Here is a 10,480-nt window from a genome sequence, read left to right as displayed (position 1 = left end):
CTCACCCAATAAATGAAGGGGCATGAACAAATGTCTTTACCCTTTCAAAGGAGAACACTAGTCATAGCAGTTATGGTAATCTAATGAGCCATAATCCTGATGTAACAATCTGTTAAGAGTAGTATGGTATTAAAAGACGGAATCACCAGCTTGTTATGTCCATTATTAGTAATCTTTCATAGTCTTTCATAGTTGTGCAATTCATGCTATATAGTTTGTTGGAGCCGCAGGCTCAGTGCACTAACCTGGGTTAATGATTATTATTGGAGCCAGGAGATAGAAGAAGGTAAGGGGCTCTAGGTGAGTATGGTGAGTTTAAATGAACAGGGATGTCGAAAGCAGGGCCAACTGAGGAGAATAACGATTGTCACAAGAATATTTTCAATAAACATTATTTTGAAAAAAACATTAACCATGTCTTTGAGTCTATCTGTAATACTTTTCAGGCCACAAAGTGCAGCCACAGAACCAAACAGAAGGGGTCCCTGCAGTTCAGCTAATGAGCATGAAGCTCCAGCTTGGAGTGTTAAAACAAAATGGTAAGCTCTCCTCGGGTCATGGAGTGAATGACCTGAGGAGACACATTGGGGGTCATTCCGACCCTGGCGGTCATAGACCACCAGGGCCGGGGACCGCGGATGCACCGCCAACAGGCTGGCGGTGCATCCAGGCCAATTCTGACGGCAGCGGTAAAGCCGCGGTCAGAAAAGGGAAACCGGCGGTTTCCCGCCGGTTTTCCCCTGGCCTGAGGAATCCTCCATGGCGGCGCTGCAGGCAGCGCCGTCATGGGGATTCCGACCCCCTTCCCGCCAGCCTGGTTCTGGCGGTTTTGACCGCCAGAACCTTGCTGGCGGGAACGGGTGTCGTGGGGCCCCTGGGGGACCCTGCAGTGCCCATGCCAATGGCATGGGCACTGCAGGGGCCCCCTAACAGGGCCCCACAAAGATTTTCAGTGTCCGGCCCAGCGGGAAACTCAGAATTATTGCTGCGGTCTTTTGACCGCGCTGCGGTATTCTGTCGGGGGAACTTTGGCGTGCGGCCTCCGCCGCCCGCCGAAGTCAGAATGACCCCCATTGTGCTTCTTTTTTTAATATTGCTTGGGTGCTGTTGTGATCCCTCCAGCCATCCATAACATTAAAAAAATGTTTGTTGGTGCCACACTAGGAAGAAAAAATATAATTTATAAAAGCCCTTGCAGGGAATTATATGGCACCCTTTGCAGGGAGCAGTTACTAATAACTGAGCGTCTCTTTGCGCTCCTTTATTATTCCTTTTAATATTGTTTTCATTTTTTTGGGGTGTCCCAGTCCCACTCAGGGTATCCAAACTTTACATTAAGTTAGGCTCCACAGCACATAGTCAGTGCTTGTGGGAGCAAGCCATTATTTTTAAAGTGGGTGCCCACACAGCGCACCCATTGCATTTCCAATGATGGGGGCTCTGGGAGGAGCCCCATGGCCCCTGACAGTCCCTGCTGGCTCCACAACAAAAATTGATCCTGGGTACTGGCAGGACATGGCTCCATTACTTTGCTCTCACCTGGGCGGGAGCAGCTTATTTATGTCTTCCTGCTGGGTGAGAACAAAGTTATGTTCCCTGCCCGGGTGAGTGCAGGAAATGAATAAAGTTTGTATTCCCTGCCTGCACTCTCCTGGGTAGGGAACAGAACACTATCCCAGGGGATGGGATCACCAGGATACTTCGTTGATCGGGCCCCAAAGAATGGGGTTCATTGGGCCGATTTATGGTACGGTATGGTGTGGTAAGGTGAGGGGTCAAATGCCCCCTCCCATAAACAAAACAGCCCAGTAGGGGGCCCCTTCCCCCATTTTACCAGTACCATGGCCCACGGAGGTACCGGTCCCCCAGCAATGTGTAAAGCTGGGGGGGGTCCGTGCAGCCACCGGTCTTATTTCCAGGGAGGTGGCAGTCCCTAGAGCCTTGGAAGGTCTACAAGAGGGGACTGCGCAGCCCCTTCCTCTCATTTTATATCATAAAGCCCCAGGGAGGTGGCAGTCCCCGGGGGCCACACTGGCCTTGGGGAAGGGAGCACAATGCACCCCCTCCCCATTACTTACATGTAAATATGCCCCCAGAAACATCTGGTTGCTGAAAGAGAAATGCATGTAGGCGACTGCTCTTGTTTTAAAAAAAAATCCCAGAATCCTCTGCGGTTTCGCATGAAATTTGTTTAAAAAAAATACTTTTTGGCCATGGTGGGGACCCTGGGTGACCCCAACATAAGACCAAGGGGAGCAAAGTATTCCTACCTTGCCCCATTTTCTTTATTCTAAGTTTTTTTTTGGGAATCAGCTTGTTGTGTAGCCATTTTAGCTATAGCTCCATGCACGTTAGTTTAATACATTAGTCCGCTGTGCACTTTGACTTAGATATATTTTATTCGGCTTTGCATTGTTAGTTTTACAATAACCAGTTTTACGGTCTTGTTTTAATTTCATCTATCTAACTGTTTTGCTTAGCCCAGCTCTGTGTTCTCAAACAAGACATTCTTGATCACTTTGTGCGTCAGTCAATGCTACAGTTCGGTACATTGTCAGTGAACGTGGTAGAAGTTTAGTCTCCAACATTCGTAGAAAATACACATCCTTACGTAGGGACATTTTCTTAGAACATTAGCTGTGTTATTATAAAAAAACCTCCTAGTCCCATTACACGTTAAGAGAGAGATTCCAGACAGGGAACCACAACTGTATGCCAATTGCTGAATGCTAACGCAGACTACAAGCCTTTTCTCAGGTATGAGGGTCGATGCCCTCACGGGGGAACCTGAAAGGCAGAACTAGAGCTTAACATTCTGTGCTCAAATTATGACTCAGATAGAAAATAGTCCAACGATTCTAGTGGTAATATGATAGCGTTATTCTTATGCTTCACTCTCATCGTCACCATTTTAATATTGTCATGTTGTGTCCTTCTGGTCATTGCAGCTCACGCTTTGCTATCTAAAATGCAGTTGTTTCATTAAACCAGTCTTTAAAACTCATACTGCTTTTATTTTCATTTATATATGAGACTGAATTGCGAATAAGAGAACCGGATGCGACCTGAGTGACCACGACTTCCCTGAGAAGTATGATATGTCATTGGCTTAGCTGCCCAATCATCTCTACCTTTTGGGAGAGACGAGGCACTGCTAGTTAGCCGGAGCAAAACCCTGATTTGGAGCGACAGGTGTCACCCACTGTGGGTCAGACTCAGTCTCCCACATCGTGGACGATCTTGCTGCTCAAAATCCAGTAGTCTCATTAGAATAATGAGAGCCTACGCGACATGGCGCTGCCAACGTTTGGTCAGTCTCTAATTTTCGGGTCCTCCAGAGTATCTCTGTCTTGTTATATATAATGACACCTCAATGCTGTATGCGGAGATGTCTGTGGTACTGAGGATTTCCACCACAGCTGTGTAGGTAATCCTACTACAACTGGCAGTTGTTCAAGCTTGAACTTTAAAAGGAAACCCCATTTTGGTTTGCCTTCTCTGAACTAATAGTGTTCCTATCATGGCGAATCCCCAACATGTACAAATAGCTGTTAACATGAGACAACCTCTCACAGCACACTTACTAGCAAATGGCCTAATGGCCCAGGGAGGTCGAGTCACATTTGTGGTGGACGCCCATGCAGCTTATAGAACAGAACTTTTTTACTCTTGGGTCACATTTCCAGCAGTTGATGGGAACACAAATACATTTCATCAATACACACCTGTGAACGTGCCTGGACAATACAGAGCGTACGCATATTTAGAGATACCTCTATCTTATCAAGAACATAATAATTGGCTTGATGGCGCCCTACCCCATACAATATTACCAGTAAAGTTAGGTCCACTAAGTAATAACGGTCCTACCTGGCCTTTATTGGCCCCCTATACACCACATCCTGCGGTTGGAAATTTAGCAGTAGCTGAGGTTCGTCGTTTATACATTGAATTAACAGCAATATATAGATGATTAGTACAATTTGTGATGCAAACATTAAATACAAACTCAGCACGTGCTGCTCCAGCACATCCACATGCAGTAATGCCGGGTATAAATCCTGCGTCTGTACATTCGATTATGGGTAAAATACCCACCAAATTAGAGGAAACTCTGTTTTGGTTAGCACAGAAAATTAATACGCTGGAGGTAGTATTTCCCCATACGGGACCTCAGGATAAACATAGAATATTAACAAAGTGCTTGCCTTTCGGGATGGTCCCTACAGTAGAAAACTGTAATACCTGGGGCACGGTATTTGCCACGCTCTACACAACCGCACACGGTACACCAACACTTACCAATTTACCAGAAGTGCTGAAAGAAATTCAAGATTAATATGGGGCTGCCCCGGCCCTAGATTTGGGGATGCAATTGATGGGCAATTTTGCCACAGTGTCCTCAATCATTTTAAGTAACCTCAAAGGGAAAGCAGTCGCACTTGCAGTGCGCATGCAGCTCCATGACGTTCCGCAACAAGATCAAGAACGAGAGCTGCCTAAAATAATAGCAGAGACCTATTTAAGTATCAGTCAAGATAGCCTAGGGGCCAGACCACAAAAACCTCAATTTCAGGGGAAATCAAATAAAGATACCCCAAAACAAACACCTGAGGGTAATAAGAAACGCTGGAATAAAAAGCAACAAACCCCTAAAAAAGAAAGAGGAGAATCTCCGCATACGGTGACCCCACAGAATAGGTATAATCTCAGAAATAGAGATAATATCAAAACGCCTGATAGATATCAATATACCGATACACGCCAATCTCGTTCCTTTCAGGACTCATCGGAAAAGAGAAATGAGAGAGGTGGGCGATCAGAGCGAAGAACAGAGTACGTGAATCCGAGACAGGAATCACAACGCTCTTCGGAGTTTTCTGTTAAAAAGGAAGAGAAACCCACCCAACAAAAACAACAATTTAAAAAGAAAAAAGTGGCAGCAGTCGCAGTCCGACATGCCACACAGGAAGAGGGTCCTCTTGAAGAACAAGAATTGGGCTCTAGCCTTGCTAGACAGTGCAGCAGAGGTCACAATAGTTTGCCGGAATCTTCTAGAGCATCTGGAGGTGAAAGCAACTGATGACTTTATACAAGTAGAAACAGCGGACATGCGTGTCTCCAAGCCTGATAGGGTGTACAAAGTAACGCTACAGTTAGGAGACAATGAACGCACAATAGACGCAATCTTTTGGGATCGCATAGTAAAAGTGTATGATGTCTTGTTGGCCGAACAAGATTGGCCGCCTGACTTTGTCCGTACCTGCCTATATGGAGAAGACGTCATTAAGTCTTCCTTTTCGCCCCTTGTTCCAGAGGAACTAGCTGAATCCTATTCCATTGAATGGGCTCTAGCACAAGCACCTGCATTATACAGAAATCACGTAGGATGGGATAAGGAATCCCCCTACCATGTAATTCCAATTAAAAGTGAACCTCAGCCACAACCGCAGTATCCTATAAAACATGAAGCAAAAGCACCAGTGAGAGAAATACTCACGCAATTAGAGTACCAGGGTGTGATTGAACCCTGTGTCTCGCCAATGAATAACCCTTTATTCCCCGTAGCTAAACCAGAACATTCATACAGAATAGTCTAACCATTCATACAGAATAGTCTTAGACTACAGACATCTAAATAGTCATACACGTACCTATGCTATACAAAACTCACATAGCACTGCACTAATGAGCAACATAGTGTTTAAAAAATACAAAACAACACTAGACATTTCCAATGGGTTTTTCTGACAGAATAATAGCACCTGAAAGTAGAGACTTAACAAGCTCTAGCGCACTAGGCTTTCAGGAAAATTCTGTCGTTTACCTAAGGGGTGTAAAAACAGCCCAGGACTGTTCGCGGCTCTTGTCACTGCTATTTTGCACAAGATCGACCCTGAAGCATTGTCCTATGTAGATGATAGATATCTCATGGATGATGAACTACTACAACATTTAAGACGGGTAGCCCGCATTGTTGTAGGGTTTGCCGAATTTGGCTACAAATTTAACTTAAAAAAAACAAAAATAGCCTTCCTCAGCGTCCTGTTTCTAGGATATGAGCTGTCAAGGGAAGGGAAGAGCCTAGCGCCACAATTCTTAGAAAAGTGCGCACATGTTACAACCAGCGAATACGATAAAAAAAACTCCAATCATTATTGGGTTTCTTAAATTTTGGCAGAACCTACATTCCAGATTATGCTACACGCATAAAACCTTTATATGACCTAATACGTCCCGATTTTTCAAGTAAATTTAGGACAATTGAACATACACGTATTCTTAGAGAATTGCAGACAGACATGCTTGCAGCACAACATTTACACACAAGGGACAACAAAACACATTTGGTCATCAGAGTAATAGCTGAGGCCATTTGTTTCACCTATGTGACATTTAATGAAGGTGAGACAGTCCCGATTGCATAAAAATCACATTTGTATTCAGCAGCTGAACAACGCTTTGCTCCCACAGAGAAAATTCTCACTGCCGTACAGATGGCTGTCATTAAAGAAAGACCTCTTGCCCAAGGAAAATGCATTATTGTAGTTTCTCCAATCCGAGCCCTAGAGGCTGTTACAAAAGCTAGCGTTCCAAACGCAAAAGCACTACATCCATGTTGGATACAATGGGCTACGTCTCTGACAGCCACTGATGTAGACTACATTTTCGACCCAAAGCTACAAACTCAGGAATTCCTACAATATGAAGTAGAATATCCAGTTCCAGCAAATACTTTGCCTATTGATCAGTATCATAGAGTTATGTACACCGATGGCTCTGCACAACCTGCAATTGGAACTAAACATCAATATTCTGCTGCTTGCGCAGTCGTAATTGGCTATATGGAAGGGGATACATTTTGTCCTCTATATACCCTTACACAGACCCTAGGGGATTGTACAGCACAATTGGCTGAGCTAAAAGCTCTGCTGATGGCACTGGAACACACGGATCGGGCACAGCCTAAGCTGATTGTTTGTGATTCATATTACTGTGTCCAGTCCTTTAATGAATAACTGCATTATTAGCCCAGAATGGGTTCAGAGACTCCAAAGGCAACACCATTAAACACAGACTACTGTGGGGTAAAGTAGCTGATCTGAAAGAGACGCTACTGAATGTCCATGTTGTACATACACTTGGACACCAGCGCATTGGAATACATGTTGCTGGAAACACATTGGCTGATGAAGCCGCAAAGTCAGCAGTGGTAGTAGCCACTGTAGCTGCAGTGACTCGCTCGAGTTCCAAACCGGACTCAGGCATTTGGGCTGCCATGAAAGCTACGGCTGATGGTATGCCCCATCCTAAAGGATTTTCTAACAAATATCATTATCATATGGGAAGTATGCTGAACGCTGAAGATAAGATACCAGGTGTAGGTGTACGAGACATCCCTAACAAAGATATAAGACCACAATTGATTAAAGCAGCGCATGAGGGGGTAGCATCTGCACATGTTGGTGTAGCGGCTCCAATTTGGATCTTACAGGCCCGTTATTGGTGGCCAGGTCTCTACAAAGAGACTAAGCAGTATGTCCTTTGTTGTGACATCTGTCAACAAATCAAAGTTTCCACTGCCAAACGCCAGCCGCAGACACCCCTCTTAATTTCAAACAAATCGTTACAATGTGTGTACTTGAACCACTGTGGTCCCTTAACACCTGATAATGCATACACATATATATTAGTCGCTGTTGATTCATGCTCCAGATTTCTATGGGTGTGGCCACAACACTCGGCTGATGCTCGGACTGTTATTAAAGATTTGCGAGTCTTTATCGGTACATATGCAGTTGCGGCCTTCCATTCGGACCAGGGCCCTGCTTTCTCCCTAAGGGCATTCAGGGAAACCTTGGCTTCATTGGGGGTCCAACTACAGTACTCGTCTCCATTTCATCCTGAGGGAAATAGTGTCGTGGAGCGATTAAACCACAATTTAAAGCAATCCTTAACAGACAGCGGGGGTCATTCTGACCCTGGCAGTATAATCCGCCAGGGCCAACGACCGCGGGAGCACCGCCAACATGCTGGCGGTGCTCCCTTGGGCATTCTGACCGCGGCGGTACAGCCGCGGTCAGAAACGGAAAACCGGCGGTGTACCGCCGGTTTTCCGCTGCCCTGGGGAATCCTCCATGGCGGCGCAGCTTGCTGCGCCGCCATGGGGATTCTGACCCCCATACCACCATCCTGTTCCTGGCGGTTTTGGCTGCCAGGCACAGGATGGCGGTATGGGGTGTCGTGGGGCCCCTGGGGGCCCCTGCAGTGCCCATACCAATGGCATGGGCACTGCAGGGGCCCCCGTAACAGGGCCCCACCAAGATTTTCAGTGTCTGCCATGCAGACACTGAAAATCGCGACGGGTGCAACTGCACCCGTCGCACCCCTTCCACTCCACCGGCTCCATTCGGAGCCGGCATCCTCATGGAAGGGTGTTTCCCGCTGGGCTGGCGGGCGGCCTTCTGGCGGTCGCCCGCCAGCCCAGCGGGAAACCCAGAATACCCGCGGCGGTCTTTTGACCGCGCAGCGGTATTCTGGCGGTCCCAGCCAGGCCGGCGGCTTCCGCCGCCGGCCGGGGTCAGAATGACCCCCAGAGTCTTAGGTACGGGTCGTAGTTGGCTTATTCACTGTTATGGAGTCCAGAGAGCACTACATAATCTGCCTAGAAGGTCCCTGGGGGGTCGTACTTCTTATGAGTGCCTGTTCGGAACTCAAATGTATGTTCTGGATCTTGATGGTCCTGGCGTGGAGGCAGCAGAAACACCTTTTGACATAAATGAACGTGTCACTGTCTTACAGGAATTGCAACAGTTCCGTGATGATAATTCTTCTAAAAGTGCCGCCTCCACAGGAATTAAGGATGTGCCAGTAACATCTACCGGCTAGATTCCCAGAGTTGGGGATCTTGTACGTGAAAAAGTCGCAGTGGAAAAGGAATTTGGCCCTTCTTATCAAGCACTAGTCCCTGCACTAGGGATACACAGTACCAGAACTGTTATTCTACCACCGTTGGCAGGTGCCAATGAAAATCGTTTTGTCTCTATTGACAATGTCAAATTACACTATGTGGCCGATCCTGCACAGCCGACCAAGAGCAACAGCTAGTAGTTCCCTAATCCCTCTCACTACTGGCGAAGACGTTCCATTACAAGTTGTTTACACCAACACTGACACCTCTTCGAGCTTGAGGAGGGTGGAAGATGATCTTGCATTAGTTCCACTAACGTCAACTAACTTAGAAACATTTGACCAAGTCAATATGACTTCAAGCCAAATGGATGGTGCTGTCTATAGTGTGCCACCGCAGGAAACACCAACTCCACAGCTGGCAATGGCTCCGCCATTTGCACGAACTGCCTCTGGTTATTTTGCCGACTTCAACGATGATTTCTCAGACTCATTTGCCTCTTCAACAGCTGATTTGTCAAGTGCACATAAGCTAACAAACTGGCTTAAAGAAACGTATTTCATTTTTCCATGGAACTATCTATGGCTTTTTCTGACTGTCCTAGCCTTTCCACTTTGGATTGGTTTTGTTATTACCTTTTTCTTATTAATACATGGTCATTTTCTTCCTGAAAGATCAGCAGTTGAACAGGGCGAGGAGGTTTTGAAACCACATTTTTCATCACACAAAGTCCGAAGAGATTTATCCTTTGTGAACATTTCCGCAGTGCCAATTCCTGATGGGATTGTTTGGGACAAAGTAATGTTTGATATATATGGTCCCATGGAAATTATTCAAATACCGTATGTGTTTAAATTATCAATGAATGATATGGTGATACCAGGCATTGTATCTGATGATTGAGATGTGAAAACAGTTGATTCTATGGTGACAGAATTGCAATATTATACTGTCTTTGAAAACAAAGATGTTCAACAATTCAAAGAAAATTATGGTGATATGTTTTGCTATAATTATTATGGGCACCACTTCATACATAGAGCGAGCAGTCCCAAAATGGTATTTAATTACACACAATGGGAACATTGTCCAAATTCACCCCAAGGGAGCTCTAAAACATATTCTGAAAAGTTTGCATATTTTTCTGGACACAACCAAACGAATGCTGAGTCATATTACTTTAAGGTACCACCTACTAAGGATATAGACATGTTATTGACCAATACGAAATTTATATATTTGGAATCCTTTGTTTCCCGGCTATCGATAGAAGGCTATGAATATTGGTCCAAATCAATTGACCTGAAAAGTGTCTGGGGAACAAAAAATTGGCAAATTAAGGGAAAAGAAGCATTGTTTAGAGCATGTCTTATTCCTGTTCAAATGATCTTCTTAAATGAAACAGTGCAACAAACGACTTGTTTAGGCTTAGCAGCAATCAGGGAATTAAACATGCCCAGTATTCCTGCCCCTGCCAAATTTTACAAATGGCAAAAATACACGAATGCAACTAAAGATGAGCTTGATGAGTGGGTCCAGAATGGTACTTTTAATGCTTCACTGACACGT

The sequence above is a fragment of the Pleurodeles waltl genome, chromosome 7 (assembly GCF_031143425.1).
Source record: "Pleurodeles waltl isolate 20211129_DDA chromosome 7, aPleWal1.hap1.20221129, whole genome shotgun sequence".
NCBI lineage: Eukaryota > Metazoa > Chordata > Amphibia > Caudata > Salamandridae > Pleurodeles > Pleurodeles waltl.
Note: the sequence above shows the minus strand (reverse complement) of the source record.